The sequence below is a fragment of the Cnephaeus nilssonii genome, assembly GCF_951640355.1.
Source record: "Cnephaeus nilssonii genome assembly, chromosome: 17".
NCBI lineage: Eukaryota > Metazoa > Chordata > Mammalia > Chiroptera > Vespertilionidae > Cnephaeus > Cnephaeus nilssonii.
Window position 1 is genome coordinate 47,951,694 of NC_137088.1, and position 23,306 is coordinate 47,974,999.

A 23,306-nucleotide genomic window follows, 5' to 3' on the forward strand; every position below is an offset into this window, starting at 1 on the left:
TATTTACCTTCTACAATTGAAACTTTGTAGCCTGGAGCAGAGCCAAGCCTCCTGCTCGCTCTGTGGCCGGCAGCCATTTCTCTTGGGATTGATGTATCTTCTATAATTGAAACTTTGTAGCCTTAAGTGGAGGCCTGGGCTGACCACGGTGTGCAGAAAGCTTAGCTTCCTCCATTGCCTGGGAAACCCAAGCCTCCTGCTCTTTCCAGCTCCGTGGCTGCCGCCATTTATGTTTGGATTTGTTTACCTTCTATAATTGAAACTTTGTAGCCTTGAGTGGAGGCTTAGGCCTGCAACAGCAGGTGGAAAGCTTTGTTTCCTTTGTTACCAGGGAAACCCAAGCTTCCCTCCTGCTCTCTGTGGCTGTAGCCCTCTTGGTTGGGTTTATTTGCATATTTGCTCCTTATTGGCTGGGGGCGTGGCTTGTATGCGTGGCTTGTGGGTGTAGTGGAGTTAGGGTCAATTTGCATATTACTCTTTTATTAGGTAGGATACTATATACAGATACATACGTACATATATCCTAGAAGCAATGCTAATCAAGTAGCAATGAGCCCTCCCTCATAGCCAAATCTTTGTTTCTAAATTCCATTCCCCACTAACGTGAGGCAGGGTTCTCTAAAGAAATTGCTGTTCATGATCAAGCATAGGAAAAAAACAAGTTAAGCTTAAAAGATCTTATTTTGCTCAAGGCATACTCACAGACTGATGGAGACATGTCAAACAGAAACAGGAAATACCCTAAAAGGACTCCCACTGGCTAAACTGGAGAGAGTCTGAGCCTCACTAAGTAAAAAGCTGTTTATATAATTATATTTGTTTTGTGAAATTTCCTTGAGGTTTATACCTATGATTTGTGCAATTTTCTGTAGGTCTGCTATATACTTCAACACGAAGTATATATGTAGTGATGTTTTCTTATAAAAAGACCTGTTATAGGCTGATAAAGAAAAAAAAGGGGGGGCATATGTAATACTTTCAACAATAAAGATTTAAAAAATAAATACAATAAATAAATAAATAAAGATCTGTTATAAACGGCAAAGGAACCCATTTTATTTTAGCTGAAAGAAACATACTCTGGTAATAACCATTCTGTTGTCTATGTCTATGAATTATGGTATTTTTTCTTAATCCCTTCACCTTTTCTCCCAGTCCCCCCAAAAACACTCTTCCCCTCTGACAGTTGTCAGTCTGTTCTCTATCTATGAGTCTGCTTCCATTTTGTTTGTTAGTTCATATTGTTCATTAGATTCTACATATGTGTGAAATCATACGGTACTTGTCTTTCTCTGGCTGGCTTAATTCACTTAGTATATTGCTCTCCAGGTCTATCCATGTTATCACAAAGGGTAAGAGTTCATTCTTTTTCACAGCTGAGTAGTTTCCCATTGTGTAAATGTACCATGACTTTTCTATCCACTCATATACTGATGGACACTGGGCTGCTTCCAAATCTTAGTTATTGTCAACAACAGTGCAATGAACATAGGGGTGCAGATAATCTTTTGAATTAGTGTTTTGGGTTTCTTTGGGTTTTGGGTTTATATATATTTTTAATTGATTTCAGAGAGGAAGGGAGAGAGGGAGAGAGATAGAAACATCAATGATTAAAGAGAATCATTGATCGGCTGCCTCTTGCACACCCTACACTGGGGATGGACCCTGCAACCTGGGCATGTTTCCTGACCGGGAATTGACTGTGACCTCCTGGTTCATAGGTCCAAACTCAACCACTGAGCCACGCCGGCCAGGCTGAATATATTCCCAGAAATGGAATCACTGGATCTTAAGGCAGTTCCATTTTTAATTTTTTGAGGTAACTCCATACTGCTTTCCACAATGGCTGCACCAATCTGCATTCCCACCAACAGTGCATGAGGGTTCCCTTTTCTCCACATCCTCAGCAACACTTGTTGTTTGATTTATTGATGCATTCTGACAGGTGTGAGGTGATATCTCATTGTGGTTTTGATTTGCATTTCTCTGATGATTAGTGACAGTGAGCATCTTTTATATGTCTATTGGTCATCAGTATGTCCTCTTTGGAAAAGTGTCTATTTAGATCATTTGCCCACTTTTTAATTGAACTGTTTGTTGTTGTTGTTTTGGTGTTGAGTTTTATAAGTTCTTTATAAACTTTGGATATTAACCCCTTATTAGATGTATCATTCATTGGTAAATATGTTTTCCCACTCAGTGGATTGTCTTTTCATTTTGTTGATGGTTTCCTTTGTCATGCAAAAACTTTTCAGCTTGATGTAGACATATTTATTTTTCCTTTTGTTTCCCTTACCAGAGGTGATATATCAGAAAAAAAATATTGCTATAAGAAATGTCAAAGATTTTACTGCCTTTGATTCCCTCTAGGATTTTTGTATTTTCACATCTAACTTTAAAGTCTTTAATTCATTTTGACTTTATTCTTGTGTATGATATAAGATGGTCTAGTTTCATTTTTTCACACATTATCTGTCCAATTTTTCCAACACCATTTATTGAATAGACTACCTTTACCCCACTGTATTTGCCTCCTTTGTCAAATATTAATTGACCATAAAGGCATGGCTTTATGTCTGTTCCGATGATCTCTTTGTCTATTTTTATGCCAGTGCCATGCTGTTTTGATTATTATGCCCTTGTAGTATAGCTTGATATCTGGTAGCATGATTCCTCCAACTTTGTTCTTCTTTCTCAAGATTGCTAGGGCTATCCGGGTCTTTTGTGGTTCCATGTAAACATTTTTGCATTATTTGTTCTATTTCTGTGAAAAATGCCGTTGGCATCTTGATAGGAATTGCATTGACTCTTCAGATTGCTTTGGGTAGTATGAACATTTTAACAATGTTCCTATCCATTAGCACAGTATATGTTTCCACTATTTGTATCTTCCTTCAATTTCTTCCTTAAGTGTCATATAATTTTCCGAGTACAGGACTTGGACTTTTACATCCTTGGTTAAATTTATTCCTAGGTATTTCTGATGCAACTACAAATGGGATTGTTTTTTTTAGTTTTCCTTTCTAATAGTTCATTATGGGTATATAAAAATTCAATTGATTTCTGGATATTTATTGTATCCTGCTACTGTACTGAATTCATTTATCAGTTCTAGTAATTAAAAAATAAAAACAAAATGTATAGAAATGGCCCTGGCCAGTGTGGCTCAGTTGGTTGAGTATCATTCCATGCACCAAAAGGTCATGGGTTCGATTCCCAGTCAGGGCACATACCCAGGTTTTGGGTTCCATGCTAGTTGAGGTGTGTATGGGAAAGAACCAATAGATGCTTCTCTTTCCCCATCTCCCATCCTTTCTCTCTCAAATCAATAAAACATATTTTAAAAATCAGTAACTAAAATGTATTTATATAAATGAGAAACAGAAAGCAAGTGAACAATTATGACAAAATGTTCATAACTGAATTCTTGTGTGACGGTATGTATGTGTGTTCTCTCTACTGAAAGTTTCAATATTTTCAAATAAAAAGTTGGGGAGAAATAATTGGGATAGCCTGTAAAAACAATAAATCAAGAAAAACTAGAATTTTAAAAATTATCATCTGTGAGCCCTATTCAGAGGGACATTCACTAACACTCAGTTAATCATCATAATTATATATGATTGATACTAATAATATCTTCATTATACAGAAAGAAGTTTAGTCTTATAGAGGTCAAATAACTTGCTCAAGTTAGTAATCAAAGTAGTTATGATTTGAACCTAAGAAATTTAGATTCACAGTTCATTATCATAGCCACAAAATTTTCCTCCCTTTAGATAAATACTATATCAGATTACTGAGCATGCTTGTCAAATAATATAAAATAAGCTGATTAGTAAAGCAAACATATTAATCAGACCAGTTTAATGATTACATGCATATGATATCTCCTAATTGCCCAACACAGAATTCTGGAGGGTTCAATTGATTTTGATTAGATCTCTTTCTTATGCTAGAAAATAAGATCAGTTATAGGGTAGGGATGGGGTTTGATTTTATAAACATGGCATATAAAATATATATTCAGTTATGGGTATTATTTTTAAAATAGAGAATACAGTGAAAGTTAAAGGATCAATATTTATATCTAGTAGGTTAAATAAATCAAAGAAAAAGGAAAAAAAGTCCAGGCCTGTGCTTTGAGGTTTGGACTATGTTAAAAATGCCATTTTAAAGAGCTCCATTTCCTCAGTTGGTAGCCGAAAAAGACCCTGACACAGTAGAAATTACATCATTAGTCAATTAATCAGTTTTTCTCTCATGATGGTACAATGGGGTGCCCTTTTTAACTCAACAGAGCAACCAGGTCACCAAAAGTATCTAAAAAAGAGCAAAGTCACAGAAGGAAAAAAAAATAGACACAAAAAGCTATGTGTCTTCAGGAGAAACTGAAACAGACAAAGGCAGTTGTACTATAAAAGAAAGTGAGAAATGAAAAAGGGAAATGTCACGAATCAAAGGTTGAAAGAGAAAATATCAGGCTTTAAAATAAAAAGATATATAAGACTTTTCAGAACGAAAAGGGACCAGCGAAGAGATAGAAATCATGAGTAGAGTGGAAACCTGAAAATATAAGGCCACAGACAAAGAGAAGCAGTAAGAGCAGAGCTGTTCACTGAACCACTCATTCACTTTCCTTCAGCACCTACAATAGAAGGTACTTTGCGAAGCTTTAAGGGACTCACGAAGGAGAAAGTGGGGACCCTTACCCTCAAAGAGTCCAGTTGCTGAAAAGAGTCTCCTTGTAGCATGTTCCTATTTATTTAAATATGCTTTTATTGATTTTTAGAGAGAGAGGGAAAAGGAAAAGGGAGAGATAGAAATATTGATGAGAGAGAAACATCATAGATTGGCTGCCTCCTGCACGCCCCCTACTGGGGATTGAGCCTGACTGGGAATCCAACCAGTGACCTCTTGGTTCATGGGTCGATGTTCAATCATTGAGCCATACCAGTCGGGCACATGTTCCTATTTTTTAAGTGTAATTTTAATTATTTCTGCCAGTTAATTGTGATAGCTAACTTTATGTGCTACCTTGACTGGGACACTGGTGCTCAGATTAAACATTATTTCTGGTGTGTCTATGAGGGTTTTTCAAATGAGATCAGCATTGGAATAATTGACTCTATAAAGCAGACTGCCCTCCCCAGGGTGGACGTCATCATCCAGTCCCCCGGGCTTGAGCAGAACAAAAAGGCAGAGACCAGAATTCATGCTCTCTGCCTGAATACTTGAGCCAGGACATCTGTCTCCTGCTCTCAACTATGCGTGACTTACACCATCAGTTTTGGTTCTTATACATTCTGGTTGTTGGAACTGTACTTCCAACTTTCTGGGTCTCTGGCTTGCAGATGGCTGTTCATGCAACTTTTCAGTCTCCATAAATATGTGAACTAATTCCTTATGATGAATAAATACATATATGTAAAATCATAGATATACACATGTAAAATCATATATATAATAAATCATATATATGATTCATTTGAAACAGAAACAACAGAATATACATACATATAGAGAGATTTGATTTTATAAATAATTATTAGTCAGAGTTCTCCAAAGAAATAGAATAGGATACATATATTTCTAAAAATTATAACAGTTACATCATCTATAAAAGAGGGTATTTTAATGGCAGCTGCTGTACTAAGTTCATGAGGGAAAGGAGATGTACTTATATTTCTGATATGCTGATAGTATACAGAGAAGCATCATTAAGTGGTGCTATGTTCACACAGATGCTTCCAACTTTGGATACAGCACACTTTCATATCATCCCATTTTCATTCCATCATTCCAATTCAGAGAGGTGAACAAGGAACAAGGAAATGGAAACACAAATACGGAGTTTCAGGACGAGGTTTTTATTTCCTTTGTCATTTGCCACAGGACTCCTACCGACCAAGAGAATGACTATTTGTCATAACATATCTGAGAATAAATTCTGGGTAAAGGAAGATACAACAGGGAGAGGCTCCCAAGCAGCTATCCTTATCTAATACTGTAACCAAACAACAACAACAACAAAAACTGAGGTTTGGCTGCGTGCAGCAAGGAAAAACAACTCGTGAGGCAGGTGCTGGTGCAAAAGGAAAGAGAACTATGCTGGAGCCACAGGCCCTGGCAGAATGGGGGACTCTGGTCTCAAAGACCAATCTTATCACCCTCCATCTCAAAGATCATCTCTCTTCCTGCTCAAACCTGAGGTTCTTATAGGGATATGGAGGAGGGGACTTTTTTACTATCCAATTATCTTGCTAGTTTTCTGGGCACAGGGTCCTGTCCATTCATCTTTCTACCTATCCACACTCAGTGTAAGAACCTCCTCAGTGTCATCTTGACCATGGGGGAGACTCCCAGGGGTTCTGACTGTCTACAGTAACAATACCTCACATTTAAAAGATATCCAAAGTGACATGAAACTGGAAAAACCAGAAACTGACCTTCCAGCCTACCTCTGTGTAAGGTCTCTGCTCTTACTAAGGTCGCTTTACTCCCTGAAAAGAGCTGAAAACGTAAGTTGAAATGAATGTTTCACACACCCAATTTAGAGCATCCTCACTTTTCCCTCCCCATCTATGAAGGGGATGAAGAGCATGGAAGTAACACCCATTAATTTGACTGCTCAACATCTGATTCTTTTAGGGCATTGCCACTCCCCAACTCACCATGCTTCTTCTGCGATCTCAATAGAGGGGCCTCATGACCCCACCAGAGGTAGTAAGCTGACCAGAGTCTATTTTGGATTCATATGAATCAGCTGGAAGAGCTTCAGAGATTCTGTGTAGTTAAATTCAAATAAGTCTGAACCCACTTAGGGGGAATTTTTCTCAACCCAAGGGTTGAGACTAAAGGAAATATTAAGACAACCTGGAGAAGAAAAGGGCTGTGAGATAGGGAGAGAGCAGACACAAATTTACCATGAATTTATTACAACTTAAGCTTTCAGGTCTTTTTCTATCAATGTGGCTAGTTGTAATTTTACACACACACACACTAGTGGCCCGGTGCATAAAATTCATGCACGAGGGTGGGGGAGTGGTGGGGGGAGGGTGTCCCTCACCCCAGCCTTCACCCTCTCCAATCGGGGACCCCTTGGGGGATGTTCGACTGCTGGTTTAGGCCTGATCCCTGTGGGATCAGGCCTAAACCAGCAGTCGGACATCCCTCTCACAATCCAGGACCACTGGCTCCTAATCACTCACCTGCCTGCCTGCCTGATCACCCCTAAGCACTCTGCCTGCTGGCCTTCTCACCCCCAACTGCCCCCCTGCCAGCCTGATTGCCCCGAACTGCCCCCCCCCACCAGCCTGCTAGCCCCCAACTGCCTCCCCCCTGCCGGCCTCCTCGCCCCCACTGCCCTCTCCTCCGTCGGCCTGATCGCCCCTAACCGCCTCTGCCTTGGCCTCGCCACCATGACTTTGTCTGGAAGAACATCTGGAAGGTCTCCTGGAAGGTCTCCCGTCTAATTAGCATATTACCCTTTTATTAGTACAGATATATATACAGGCAGTCCTCGGGTTACATCGGACTCGACGTACGTCATTTCATGGTTACGTCACCATCTCCCATTTACAGTATTTATTAAAAAAAAAAGTTCCATCATTTTCAACGTATGTACATATGTGCTTTATGTTTTTTATTATATATTTACCACAAGTAAAAGTCAGGAATTGTTCTTTCTTTTAAATTTTTTTTAGGTGTTTCACTTCATTACTACTGTGTATATGCTCCATGTGAGTGACATAGGTGCTTATGCAGGTGTGTAGGTGGGTTCCAACTTATGGCAAAAATCGCGTTGCATAGCACCGTAGGAACAGATCTCCGACATAACCCAAGGACCTACTGTGTGTGTGTGTGTGTGTATACACACACAGTATATCTTGGAATATATATATATATATATATATACCCAAGCTATATAAAATTCAGGCCACACAAAAGCTAGGTATACCCCTGGGAGAGACAGGTTTGAATATACAGTGAAGCACCCACAGCCATCGATGACAAAAGCCAGTTTCACCCCATTGAACCCCGCAATTATGTGAGCAGATATTCACCTTTACCTTTCTCTTGATATAATCTGAATTAGATTTTACCCACTTACAACTAAACGGTAGCAGAATATGCCAACCCCAAATATGCCTTTCTGGCATAAGAATTATTGAAGATAATTATTTTTAAGAAACTACAGAAAGGAAGCTCTGAAAACATAATAGAACATACCCTTTTATAAAGGGCATTTACATTTTATTTTTAAATCTCTCTTAAATGTCTCCCTTTCTATACCAGGAAGAGGAAACCTTACCTTGGTTTACCTTGCTTTTCCTGGTAATCTCTCAAAACTGTAGCTCACTCTTGATCTTTTGTTGTTTGTTTGTTTTTTAACTTTAGCAGAAGATGGTATTTAGGGTGGTGATGTGGGACATTTCATGGAGTTTTACTATTTTTCTTGGTATTTCCCATGTATGCATGTTAATAAATGTCTGCTTGTTTTTCTCTTGTTACAGGGTTCTCAGCCCAAAATTCAGAAAAGTAGAAGGAAAATTATTTTTTCTCCCCTACACAACCAAAAGAATCTGAAGATTTTAAGACAAATTTAAATAATATATCTTAACTTTATGGCAGAAAAAAAAGGTGGAAACAAAATGCAAAATTCAACTTTCAGAATATCTACTACAAGCTATTATTTTGTTTTTGTACAAATTTTGGGTTGTGGTTTACAGTAAGTTGCAACATCAGATTTGTAACCAATTTTCACAAAACAAGTCATGGGAAAGACAGCCTTTATAAATTTTTCAAATACTTGTGTCCTTTAATTAGCTATAAATGAAAAAAAAGGATTAAGTTGACACTACAAAAAGTCTCACTTAATGATGTCCTTTTCTGTGCTACTCATTTACCAAACATGTATTTTTATTCTCCATTGCACAGGGTACTAACTTATTTTCTACTGAGAGTTGCACTTAAATTCTCCTCCACCAGTCCACATGATTCCCAATGCTATGATCTTGTAACCCAGCAAACAGTGCATCCACCTGGTGCTGCAGATAGACAATCATCCTGACACTGGGGTGCAGGGAAAGAAAGTGGTGTTCGTGGCATATTGCTACACAATGCAGAAGAGGCAGCTTGTGGTGGAAACACCCAAACTCCCCCATCCAGGGTTTGGGTGGGTTTTTAAAGATTTAGGGAGAACAAGTATGTGTCAAGTCTACACTAGAAGTCCATGTCTCCCCGGACAAGTTATATTAGACATCCAAGATTCTTGGAAATTTGCAAGAAAAGCATCTTTAAAAATGTTCCATTTAATCAAACCTCTCTTGGGATTTCTCACTGAAGAAGTTAATTTAAAGAGCAATAAAAGTTAGTAGAGGATATTCCATGGTTTTCTGATTAGAAACATGTAAAGTAATAAAAGTCCAGAGATTTTCTTCCATGTGGTTCCACATATGTATGTCTCAAGAATACAAGGAAAATGAAAATTGATTCTTACTAAATATTTCTCAAAAGCTACTTACAATATCACATTTGTTAAAAAATAGTTAGATATTATCCCAAAAAGCAACACCAAATGTTTCATGTCCAGAAGATTAGAAAATAATCAAATTGGACCATTTATCTTGACAAATGAAATCACTGTTTTACTAGGAAATGACCAGCTCTTGTTCTGAAGAACAGCAGGCAATGAGAGAAAAATGGATTTTGTGGTTTTGAAAAATAACTGCTTAGTTCTAAGCAATGATTCAAGTCTCAATCAGGTCCTGTCACCAGTCCTATACACCTGCTCCCTCACCCAAAGACAATAAAACCTGTTCAAACCCCATCAGAAAGTGTGTAGCCAAATTATCATGCCTTAAAGAACTCTACACACACACACACACACACACACACACATTCTCACACTCATTCTCACACACACTCTCTCACACATTCCCATCCACTACTGCCACCACCATTATCATCATATTGGAGAACAGCCACCTCTGCAGTAAAGAATTCTGAGAGCTAAATAACACCTCCTGGCCAGAGGTGCTGGTGTCTGGTGTGTTCATTCAAACCCAGGTCGCCCCTGGGGTAGGTTCTCTGCAGGACGCTGGCTTTGGCCACAGAGCACTGCCATTTCCAACACTGTAGGTTTCTTTAACCTTTAAAAGAGCACAGAAGTGGCATTCAAACCGACAAGTAAAGAGATGTCCTGGCCGTCTAATTTCAAAGTAGGTTTCATACCAGAGTCTTTTTTTTTTTGGTTTTTAAAAAAAGCATTTTATGCTACTCTGATGGAAACCTTCAACAGTAGTAGCTTCTGTCCAATAAACGCCATGGTGAGTGAAACAATAAGTCTGAAGCAAAGGGAAAGTGGGAATTATTTTGTTGTAATAGGCAACACACAGTGAAAACAAGAGACTATTGAAATTTAAAAGAATAATCTATATTTATTCTAGTAAAAAGTTTCCTCATGTCAGCACTTTAAATACCACTGAAAAATGCTGACAATAATTATGTGAATGTTGCTATAAAAAATTAAATCTCTCAACTAATGGGTTTCATAGATGTTTCCGCTTCTGGGTTAAACACGCACAGGCACATTTCAGATACTCTGTCAGGATCTCCCCAAGACTGCAGGTAGGGAAACTATCTATACTATCACTACTACTGCTCTGAAGGAGGAGGAGGAGGAGGAGGAGGAGGAGGAGGAGAAGAAGGAGGAATGGAAGGGAAAGCATGGGAGAGGGAGATGAGGAGGGTGGGGAGGAGGAGGAGGGGGAAAAAAGTGATGTGAGCTATAGAACATTACCCTGAGACTCATTGATGACCAGTGCTAGTCCCTGACCCTTCATGAACCCAGTTTCCTCATCTGTAAAATGGTGACAGTCATGTATGTTACAGGGTTTAAATGAGGAAATGCATATAAAGCACTTAGTATGTGGAAGTGATTGCTGTTACTATTCCCATCGTTAATGACTGTTACAGAGCATCCATCTCTGTTAAGCAGACACCAATGCTGGGGGCATAAAGTGATTCTGTGGGAAGTTAGACTTGAAGGAAATACAACTAGCCCCGTACCTTGGTCAAAGCATACCTTTGTCTGACTTTATCTTCTTGGAATTGGGATGACTATTGTGCAGATGATAGAGCCAGTACAAGATTTGAAGTTTCAAGAGAAAGGCAAGTATAACCTTCCTGGTTGTAATAAGCAACTTGTTAATCTTTGAATGGATAGTCTTCCCTGCTTTCACCTTTGCTACTCAAATGTGGCCCATAGACCAGAACATCAGCATCACCTGGGAACTTTTTGGAAATGCAGAATTTCAGGCCACACCCCGACCTACTGAATCAGAATTTTACCAAGATCCTCACCTGGTTTGTACACATATTAAAGTTTGAAAAGTGCTGCTGTAGAACACAGAATTTAAGGTACAGCTTACCCCATTTGGGGTATATTTCTCTGATCTTTGCTGCATAATGACCTACTCCAAAACTTACTGACTAAAACCACAAGAACCACCACCATGTCTTTGCCCTGCTCTTTAATTTGGGCAGGGCTCAGTGGGCTCATCTCTGTTCCACGTGGTGTTGATTGGGGAAGTTCAACTGAGACTGCAAGATCCAAGCTGAGGGTGGGGACTGGGGGAATAGGAGGGAGGAGAAGGAGGAGGAAAAATAAATGCTGCCCCTTGGGTGGCATGGCTGGGAAGCTGAGGGCTGGCTGGGCCTCCCACCAGGTCTTAGTGGTCTTCCAGGACTCTCTCCTAGTGGCCTCTCTCTTACAACATAATCAAACTGTTTATATAGTGGCACAGGGCTCCAAGAGCATAGTATCTGCAGCCATCCTAAAGTCTAGACCCATAGTGTCATTTCCACTATTTCCTATTCACCAAAGCAAGTCAAAAAGTCAACAAAAACTCAAGGGGAAGGGAAAATGCCTTCCTCTCTTGATGGGAGAAGAGGTATGCACAGCCAGGAATGGAACGACTTTGTTGGCAACCGTCTTCACAGACCCGCTATTGTAACAAAACGCCTGTTGTTTTTTTCACTTTCTTCCACTCCCTGTTCTCATGATTAGTAAAACATCCACTTCATTTCGATCACACAACTATATACAAGCCCCATTGGGAGCATAAGGAATTTTAAAGCAAGATGTCTCCCCTCAAGGAGCTTGTTATAATAAAATTGGTGAAACAAGGCATACATACCTAAAATTTTAATATTAAAATACTGGAATAGTGAAATATTTAAATAGCAGCACAGGATAATAATAAAAAATGATGCCCTAAAGGCTATGAACCACTCATTTAGTTAATTTTGTGTACAATAACCACACCGAGTGTTCAGGGAACAGAGGTGGAAGAAAAGGACCAGGAAGAGGAGGGATGTGCAGCCTAGGTAAGCTGTGCACAGGGGGAGTAAGATGGAGGTTAAAAAAGAAGGCCCAGTGAAATACCCTTGAAGGATAACAGAACCATGGAGCCAAGGGAACAGGGTCCTGGGGACACAACACCATGAATGAGTGTCCCTGCATGTTCTTTGGTGATGATTATAAATTCAATGTTCCTGAAAGAATGTCCTGCCTCATAACATCCACCTTTACTTCTCCCCTTAGATATGTTCATAAGTCATTTGTGGAATCCCCTCCAGCAATATAACCTTGCATTAATAATGAAAGGTTATTACTAACCTTATAAATTTTACTATACTTATGGGAGGGAGGAGGACAAACAAACAGAAATGTAGGCATCGTCCCATGGCAGCCTGTAAACTTCACTAGCCATTGCATAGGAACTAGCACTTTTGGTATTGTTAAGCAGCAACTTGTAAATTTCACCCTCCCTTAGAAAATAAAAATGGAATGAAAGGTGCTGTTTAAAAGAAACATATAAATTTCAATCTCCACGGCAGGAAAATAAGCTCTGATTACACAACATAGTTCATAGACCTCAAAGTGCCAAACACTTGTTTTATTATACATTCACGTATAATGAGTTGGGTTTCCAGCAACAGAGAATGAAATTACAAGTTGTTATTTAACTTCCTTAGGAATCTATTTTTCTTTCTTACTTTTTGTCCTCCTCCCTCAAAAACATATTATGAGCAATGGGGGTTTCTGAATAGTATCACCATTAATTCCTTCTCTAACCATGATTAAAACGATTTTAAACGTTGTTCTCGGGGCTTCATTGTACCACATTATAATAGCGGAGAATGACACAGTCTTTGGCCATACATTTTAAACAATTGCTCTTTACCTTGTTGGGGGTAAAGAGGACTTTTTAAAAGTTGATAATAGGCATCATTCTTATTTTCTGTTTGTTGTTGAAAAGGACCAGGTCCATGACTCCAGAGGCTCCCTGGCATTTTCATAAATATACCCACAAGAAATTCAGAGCCAGTGGATTTGAATGATTTTGCCATTTATTCAAACAAGTTTCTAAATAGTTGTCCTGGACAGGAAAGATGGGAATGTTGGAAGAAAGTGGTAGAGCTATAATCTGTAGAGTCATGGCAAGAAATAAATACAAGGGGCATCACCACCTCAATTCTAAAAGTGCCAGTGCAATAACACCCTAATCAAAGGCGTCCTAATACAAGTTATAAATCCCAAGCCGAGAAACACTCAAAACAGAAGTGACAGTCAGAGAAAGACAAATACCATATGATCTCACTTACATATGGAATCTAATAAACAAGGTAAACTGACAAAATAGGAACAGAGGCATGGACACATGGAACAGACTGACAGGAGGCAGGGGGAAGTGGGAGGGGAGCACTGTGCGAAAGAAGGTGAAGGTATTAGCTAAAGAACATGGGTGCATAACCCACAGACATAGATAACAGTGTGTTGAAGGTCGGGGCTGGGGCTGGGTGAAGGGGGGGCAAAGGAGAAGAAATGAAGACATTTGTAATAGTGTCAACAATAAAAAGAAAGAAAAACAAAAAACAGAAGTGAGGTGCAATATAGCCTAGAATCAACCAAAGACATATTTATGTGAGGGAGTAAAAGGATACCAATATATCATGTAAAATTTTCTGAATTTTTGAATATATAATATACATACAAAGTAAAAATTGAGACCATACTAAAGTACAGTGAAAAATAAGTCTTCCCATCCAGGCTGTTAACAATCTCTTGTGCAGTCTTCAACATATGCATATATAAATATGTATACATATATTGCACATTTCTATGATCATATTCTAACCATGTTTTCACTTAACAATGTCATAGAAATGTTTCTACATGGATTCATTCTTTGTAAAACCTTCATTGTATTATAAAGTATAGATATTTCCTAATCTATTTACCTACTCCCCCCGATAGCTTAGACATGTAAGCTGTTTAGAATAATTTATTATTAAATAAAATACCATAATGTATATTTTTGTGCACCTGCATAAATATTTTTCTAAGATAAATTACTAGAAGTGAAACTGTTAGGTCAAAGGGTAGTGTGCTCTTTATTTTGAAAGTTATGGCCAACTAGCTCTCCAGAAACAATGTACCCATTTACACTTCCACTCATGATACCAATCTATCTTGCATTGAAGGAACTCCAAAATGACCAAAAGTTTATCATAATTTTTCTGCCAACTGTTCCTTTCCCTCTTAAATGAAAGCTGGGGTTTTTTGTCCCCACTGGAGGATATGTTTATTAATTTTAAATAGAGGGGGAGGGAGGAAGGGATGGATAGAGAGATAAACATTCATGTGAGAGAGAAACATTGACAGGTTGCCTCCTGTATGCGCCCTAACCAGGGGCCAAACCCACAACCTTTAGGTGCATAGGAGGATGCTCCAACCAACTGAACCACCCGTTCAGGGCAGTATCATCTTATCTTTGCTTATAAGTATAGGCAGGTTGTGATTATTATTGCCCAAGATTGAAAGCCATTTCATCACCCACTGCACCACTCTGTCCTCACTGTACTATAATTCTAACTGGTCAGATAGATCTTTAATTTGCAGATCTCCTCAGAATACAGATTATCTGCATTCTGCAGACATCTGCAAAAAGCCATCCCTAAGTGCATATTTCATGGCTGAATATTTTTACATATCATCAGCTGGAGCCCATCGTTCCAGTACTCTCGCCAAGTGTCACAACCTGCTCTATTATATCAATAAGCAGCTTCAATTAGTCATTTTCTCCCCATGGTGATGACGGCTATAATAGCATGCAGCAGTGTGATGAAGTTTGTAATACAAAGTAGAGATGGGGGTATTACAAGGAAGAGGACACAAGATTAGATTAGCATTAAAAACTCCACCTCCCAAATAGTCATTTGAGGAAGATAACATTTCTGAAACAGTATTCAAGAATGAATAAAAAAATGCAATTACTTTTGAAAATGATGGATAAATAAATTTATCATAGGAACACATTCTTGCCCCAGATAGAACTAAGGTTTTCATGGGCTAATTAGTAATTGTCACCTAAAAAACAACTATAAATATAAGAATATTTGGTAAACAGAAAAGAAATCTTGTCTTAAACAAAATTCTAACATGAAAACAAATGCCAACAGAGCATGCTACTTTGAAAGGACTGTAGTGTAGTAAGTAAATGAGAAGGCATGGCAGGCATGGTTGACTCTGGCCTCAGAAATTATTCCTGATTCTACCATTTCTCAGCTCATCCCCTAGGATCACAGACTCCCAGTCACGCTCACCTCCCCTGGTATACAGCCAGAGTCTACCTCTCTTCTTGTTCCCTGCTGCCTCTTTGATCTACAGCAGCTGCAATGATTTTTTGAAAATATAAATCACGCCATGTCATTTCCTTCCTTTCAGCCCTCCAGTGGTTCCCCTCACAATACAAATCTACAATCTTTACCATGGCTGAAAAGGCCACCTCTCCGATGACATGTCCCATTGTTCCTCCTCCTCCTCCTCACACCGGCTTCCACAGTCACAGTCCCAATTCAGATCCCCAGGTCTTGGTGTTGCTTCTGACTGGGATACTTGTCCCCCAAGTATCCACACATCCTTCCTTTACTTCACTCACCTTTGTCCTCAAATCTCACCTCATCAAAGAGGGATTCTTTGACTCCCCAATCTAAAAAGCAACCCAATGCTCTATCAATGCATGCTGATTGACTTTCCCTATACGATTTACTCCACTTTACATTATATTATGTGTATCAATTTATTAGTTATATCCCCTACCAGAATGTAACTTTTATGAAGACTAGAAGAAGTAAATTGTGCACCCCAACCAGACACAATATCATACTATGATTGTGAACTATACCCATAGTTGAGAAAACATCATCTAACTTACTTTGGGTCAAATCCATTCAACTCAGCAAATATTTAATGAACATATAATTATATATGGGGTTATTATGTGTTATTTATATGATATATATTCATATATGTATATGTATATATGTATATATATTTATATATCTATATATATGATATATATTCATATATGTATAAGTATATATGTATATATACTTATATATCTATATATATTCATATAAATATGTGAATATATATGAATATATATAGATATATAAGTATATGTATATATCTATATATATCTATCTATATCTATATCTATCTATCTATATATATAGAGAGAGAGAGAAAGAGAGAGAGACATGTCTATTATTACAGAGAGGAATCCTATCTAATAATAGACAAATATGCAAATTGACCATACCTCCGACACACCCACAAGCCAAGCCCACAAGCCACGCCCACCATCCAATCAGAGCAAGAATGCAAATTAACCCAAAACAAGATGGCTACAGCCACAGAGAGCAAGGTTTCCTAGGTAACAGAGGAAGCCAAGCTTTCCGCCTGCCCTTGCCAGGCCTAAGCCTCCACTCAAGCTACAAAGTTTCAATTATAGAAAGTAAACAAATTCAAACAAAGGTCGGCAGAATGGAGCTTGAGAGAGCAGGCCAGAGTTGCCGCCGGCAACAGGGGAAACAAAGCTCTCTGCACACCCTGGCCGTGCCCACCCGCTTAAGGCAACAAAGTTTCAATTATAACCCCAACACAAATGGCTGCCTGCCTCGGAAGGAGCCCCAGGCTTGGCTCCGCTCCAGGCTACAAAGTTTCCATTGTAGAAGGAAAATAAATTCCAGATACCAGGGCCTCCCCTTGGGTTGCCAGGGGCCGTGGCCGGCCTGCAAACCACCACAGGCCCCTCGCTCAGACCGCCCCACACCCCAAGGGAACCCCCACCTGATCTGGGATGCCCTTCAGGGCAAACCAGCTGGCCCCTACCCCTGTACCAGGCCTCTATCCTATCTAATAAAAGAGTAATATGCAGATTGATCATCACTGCAACACACAATATGTCTGCCCCCATGTGGTCAAAGATCCTGCCCCCATGTGGACACAAGATGGCCACCACAAGATGGCCAGCAGGAGAGGGCAGTTGGGAGGCACTCGGCCTGCAAGGGAGGGCAGTTGAGAGGGACCAAGCCTGCAAGGGAGGGCAGTTGAGAGGGACCAGGCCTGCAAGGTGGGATCGGGCCTAAACGGGCAGTTGGACATCCCTCAAGGGGACCCATATTGGAGAGGGTACAGGCTGGGCTGAGGGACAACCCCCCTCCATGCACGAATTTCATGCACCGGGCCTCTAGTAATATATGTTTCTTTATATATCCACCTCTCTAAATAAGTGAAATGAGTTGTTTTAAAGCAGACATTGAGTCACAGGCCAGGTGGCTGATACTCACTACCTGCCCAGATACACAGCAAAGGGGCTCAGTAAGAAAGAGCAGAAAGGCAAACTCATCAAAATGCAAGATGCCTCTCAGCAAGCTATGGATTTTGGAAAATAATCTCTAGGATTGTAGTTTTCCAACTGTTTACAAGTCAAATTCCTTGGAAACATGCCCTTTGTAGGTGGTATGCCTCTTATTTTCAACACAGCCTGAAGTAGACAAAGTAGAAAAGGCAAATACAATTTCACACTGCACGTGAAGTACAAAAGCACAACCATGACTACAGATTTAATGGGGAAAAAAACCCTGTCTATATCAATTAGAATTTGGGCAAGAAGCAGATGAAACACTTACCTGTGGTAATCAGACCAGCAATTTTCCACCTTTTTTATCTCATGGCACACATAAATTAATTACTCAAATTCTGTACTATACCAAAAATATATATTTTTTGCTGATCTGACAAAAAATATTTATAATTTTGATTCATTTACATGAGCAGGGGAGGGCAGTTGGGAGGGACCAGGCCTGCAAGGGAGGGCAGTTGGGGGCGATCAAGCCTGCAGGGGAGAGCAGTTAGGGGTGACCAGGCGGGCAGAGGAGGGAAGTTGGGGGCAACCAGGCCTGCAGGGAAGGGCAGTTGGGGGGGACCCAGGCCTGCAGGGGAGAGGAGTTTGGGGGGACCAGGCCCACAGGGGAGGGCAGTTGAGGGGGACCAGGCCTTCAAGGGAGGGCAGTTAGGGGTGACCAGGCCTGCAGGGGAGGGCAGTTAGGGGTGACCAGGCCTGCAGGGGAGGGCAGTTAGGGGTGACCAGGCCTGCAGGGGAGGGCAGTTAGGGGTGACCAGGCCTGCAGGGGAGGGCAGTTAGGGGTGACCAGGCCTTCAGGGGAGGGCAGTTAGGGGTGACCAGGCCTTCAGGGGAGGGTAGTTGGGGGTGACCAGGCCTGCAGGGGAGGGCAGTTAGGGGCGACCAGGCCTGCAGGGGAGGGCAGTTAGGGTCAATCAGGCTGTCAGGGGAGCGGTTAGGGGGTGATCAGGCTGGCAGGCAGAAGCAGTTAGGAGCAATCAGGAAGGCAGGCAGGCAAGCCTTTTCCCTCTTCTCTCTGAAATCAATAACAGTTAAGAACAAAAACAAACAAATAAATTTAAAAAAAAAAAACCACTACACAAGGGAATGGGAGCCATTGAAAAATTTCGAGTCAAGGACTGAACAAGAAAACTGGTGTTTCAAATTTTTATCATTTTACTGAATGCCTAAAACTAGCATTTTTATTAAAATGGCTTATAAAAGTCACACAATGTTTCATTGGGTTAACTGCATATGTGTGTGTTCATTCAAAAAGTCATTCATTAACCAAGATATTTATTGAACATCTAATATATCCTGGCACTGTGCTTAGATAGGGGCGGGAGAAGAAACCTCACAAATAAGCAGTGTGAAAAGTGCTAAGACTTGAAAGGCAAAGGACATATCTGAGAGGTGATGCAATTCCAAAAGTGGGAGCAAGCAGAGCATATGAGATGAAACATATCACAGTATGGCTAGAACACAAAATGCATGGGCAGTGTGGAACCACCCATCAGTAAGAATTTACTGGGCACCTACTATGTGCTAGCACTTTGCAGACACTGGCGATACAGTGATGAATGAGAAAACACTCACAATATGACAACAACAACGGTTATCATTGCAGATAACCTCAGGTTGATTATAGGAGTGTGTGAGAGAAGTAAAGAGCAGTTCCTTAATTTAAGGAGGCTTGGCGTTGCAATAAAATATTTTTAATTAAAACTTCTCTGCTGAGAATAGACCGTCTTTGAAAGCTTCTGTAAACTGTAAATGAATTACATGCAAATATATTAATGACATTATAGCTTTTAAAATGTCAAATAACTTTGAATGTCAAATGCTGAACTTCTCCCCCAAAAGGCACAATATGAATTGTCTAGCTGGTCCCAAATCAGAGCAACCTACTAAACAGTGCAATGCCCAATCCTTACACTGAGCTGGAGAAGTGCCTCGGGTATAGTCAGGTCTCCCCTCTGTCTTCAGGGAATCTCGGTGCTGATACAGACCCAGCAGTCAGCCGAGGGCCACAGGGGGCAGCTCCAGAAAGGGAGAGAACATGTCCCCCGCCCAACACCGACTTTTCCCCTGATCATGGCAAAACATCACAGTGTACTCATGATAATTTAATAATGTAGTCCACTGGGCTCTGCCCACATTAGAAAGCTCAGGAAAATAAATGAGGCTTGCAAGCCAAACACAGAGCACCTTCTCCAGGCAGCGCCTGCAGCAGGGAGATACCTAGTAATGAAACACTGGCTGTCTCCACTCATTATGCTGGAGGTAAACCTTAAAAGGGGGTCTGGAAAGGTAAAGCTCTGAGAATGGAAATAAATAAATGAGCTCACGGCCATGGCCATGGTGAGAGTTCTGAAACAACTCAGAACGACTGCCCAGAGATTTTCCATGGGGATGGGGAAGGTTCCGCAGATGGCAAGGGAGGTCCTTATGTGCTTGGGCACTTTCGCTGGGTAAACTGGCCTCCTTATCCTCATCTTCCCATGTGGGCACCAGATACAGAGACTGTGCTTAAACTCTGCAGTGTTCTTTGGCTTTTACCATAAAAAAAGAAATAAAAATGTATCCTAGGTGCTTGGCAAATCAGCCCAGTGTGAGATAGGGACCCATTCTCTTTGACCTTCACATTGTTGCCTTTTCTGACTCAGAAATTCTTTCAGGCAAAGATATATGATATCTGGGAGGTGCTAACTGTCCAGAGAGAGAGAGAGATACTGTTCTTGCAATATAAAAATTGCAGTTGAAGTACGTGATTTACTTTCTATTTCAATTGGCCTTTTACATGATCAATTTTTTTTAATTTACCTAAAATGACAGAAGCTTTATTTATGGGTCATGTTATTAATGTTAAGCTAACAGCCATTCCCTCCTTTCTATGCCTTTCCTCTTCAATTACCAAGAAAACGCTAACATTTCTCTATCCTAGCTTCTTTATAGAGAAATTCTGACACGTAATGTCTGCCTCTATCACTTCTAAAACCAGCAATGAAATGTCATAGGGGGAACAGTTAATTAAAATTGTGGAATCCTTGGGCTGGCTTTGGCAGTATGTACACTAAAACCGTGAATCCATTTTGCATCCTTTCATAGCCAACACAAGCATAATTAGTATACCTTTCAACACATAATACAGAAGTCACATTTTAATAACATTTGGCCATTAAAAATCAAAAATCATTCATGTGAACCAAATATTTGATAAATGTCTTGCTTCATTGGCCATAAAATTCCTTTAGCTCAACTAGTAGATTTGAGACCCATTAAGAAGGTGTTTTCTAGTAATCAACCAAGGAACAAGTCTACAATTTGAAAGTAATCTATGGGAATTAAAACTGCACCTGACAGTCTTACCTGAGTTGCCATCTTTAACAAAACTTTCTCACACTCTCAAGTTACTTCATAAACATTTAAGAAAGAAATGGCATAGAATAGCAGCCGAGAGTTCAGACCCGAGTTGAATATTATGTTTCGACCGTCTCTGCTACTTACTAAGTGACTGTCATCACTTGGCTTCATTTCTTGCACCCTCAGTTTCCTTATCAGCAAAATGAAGAAAACACTATCCAATCACAGGGCTACTGTAGGGATTAAATAAAATATTATACATAAAGCCTTTTAAATAGCAGCTAGGCCCTAGTAAAATTTGAATAAATATAAGCTGTTCCTCTCAACTGAAACCTTATTCATGTAATCATTATACTCTCTGAAGGGGTCTGATAATTTAAGAACATTCATATATTATAATTATGATCATTTATCTTACACTGTGGCACTATTCATTTTTCTACGTGAGAATTAAGGAGATGATATTTCAGCATCCCTTAGCTTCAAATGCTGCCACTCATTTTTAGCACAGATCTCCACTAAGCAAAGAGAATGAAGGGGTCAAATTGCCTCAGAAACTGTCCACTTCCACCCTGGCCCGTAAACCAACTCCATAGGAGTCTAACTACCCTCCCCAGGGAACGCCTATGAAAGTCCCTGACTCACAGAAGTATTTATTTTGGGGTTTGGGGTTTGTTTCTTCAGGTTTATCTCCGGGAAAACTTGCTAAAGCTAACAGTCCAGCAATTTTATTAAACTGTTCAGTTTCAGCACTTTTTAAAGAGCATACAGAAACCACACTCGCAGCGGCTGTTTAAACTTCCCAATGGATGCCAAAAATAATAAAACGACACTTAAATGACCTTTGTTGAGCAGAGCCAATAGCATGTGGCCTAATTATCCAACTACGTGAAAAATTCGATGTATTTTTACCAGGATATAAGGGTTTGAGATGCACAATTCAGAATGCAAATGGCCACCTTGCTGGGGTGTGTAGCACTTTCAAATGTAAGGCTAAGGTCCAGGTCTATCAGGATAAGTTTCTCCTCTGTCTTCTCTCCTGATTAACTTACAAGAAAGGATAAATGCACAAGATGATGAAAAGCTGATATAGCTAAGCCACTGATCAATACAAGTAAAGAAAACACCATTGTGGTAAGTGTTCTCCTTTGGTTATTTGTACATTTTATAAATGAAGAAACCAAAGCTCAGAAGGGTAAGGGCTTCATCCCAGAGAGAAGGTGTGAGAGCTGGAGCCCTGATTTCCCTTCATTTGCCCCTGTGGCTCCTTTCTCTGTCCTGCTGGTAGCCTGTCCTCTGCAGACTCAGCTCCCCTACCCGATGGCTTCTGTTGGGCTAAGACGAGGGTAGGCAGCATCAGAGGACCGAAGTGGGAGAAAGAGTTGGGGGATTTTAATCCCCACCTCCTCTCTCTCCCCGACACCTCCTACCACACAGCTGTGAGTTTTGGAAAGTGCCCATGACCACTACCTGCAGCTCCACTTCCTATAGGAAGCCCATCTTCCTATAGCTAAGGCTCTCACTGGGCAACTCTCCTCTCTCCTTTTGCCCCTTCAGACTTGCCACAGATGCTTCACCACCTTTTTTTGTTCCCTTGACTCTACATATACCTCTGTCAATACTCCCTTCGTTAAACTCTCCTCCAGTCCCTCAGTTTGAGCGTGTCATCTATTTTCTGCCACAGAAACCAGATGGGTGGCCTCTAGCAGTTGGTACATCTCTCTCTAGCCTCCCCTTCTATCACCCATCTGAAAACAGCCATCCAACCTCTCCCAATGGAGCCAATCTCACCACCTGAGATTTCACAAGACACCCTTCATGCCTCCTCCCCCTCCCCCACCTCCACATACACACACACACACACACACACACACACACACACACACACAAACAGAGCCAGGCCAGACCAGGCTACCATTTCCCCACTAGGTTCTCTCACTCTCCACATCCACATTTTTACTCCAATAATGACAATATCCTATCTAATAAAAGAGTAATATGCAAATTGACCATCACTCCAACACACAAGATGGCTGCCCCCGTGTGGTCAAAGATGGCTGCCCCCATGTGGACACAAGATGGCCGCCACAAGATGGCCAGCAGGGGAGGGCAGCTGGGAGGGAGCAGGCCTGCAAGGGAGGGCAGTTGTGGGCAATCAGGCCAGGAAGGGAGAGCAGTTGTGGG

The 23,306-nt window shown here is 40.5% G+C and overlaps 1 protein-coding gene across 8 annotated transcripts in view; it reads right to left on the reverse strand.

The window, feature by feature from the left end:
* FHIT (fragile histidine triad diadenosine triphosphatase) overlaps positions 1–23,306 on the reverse strand; it is a 1,334,508-nt gene that overhangs the window by 1,037,674 nt on the left and 273,528 nt on the right. The gene's annotated exons all lie outside the window — the stretch shown is intronic.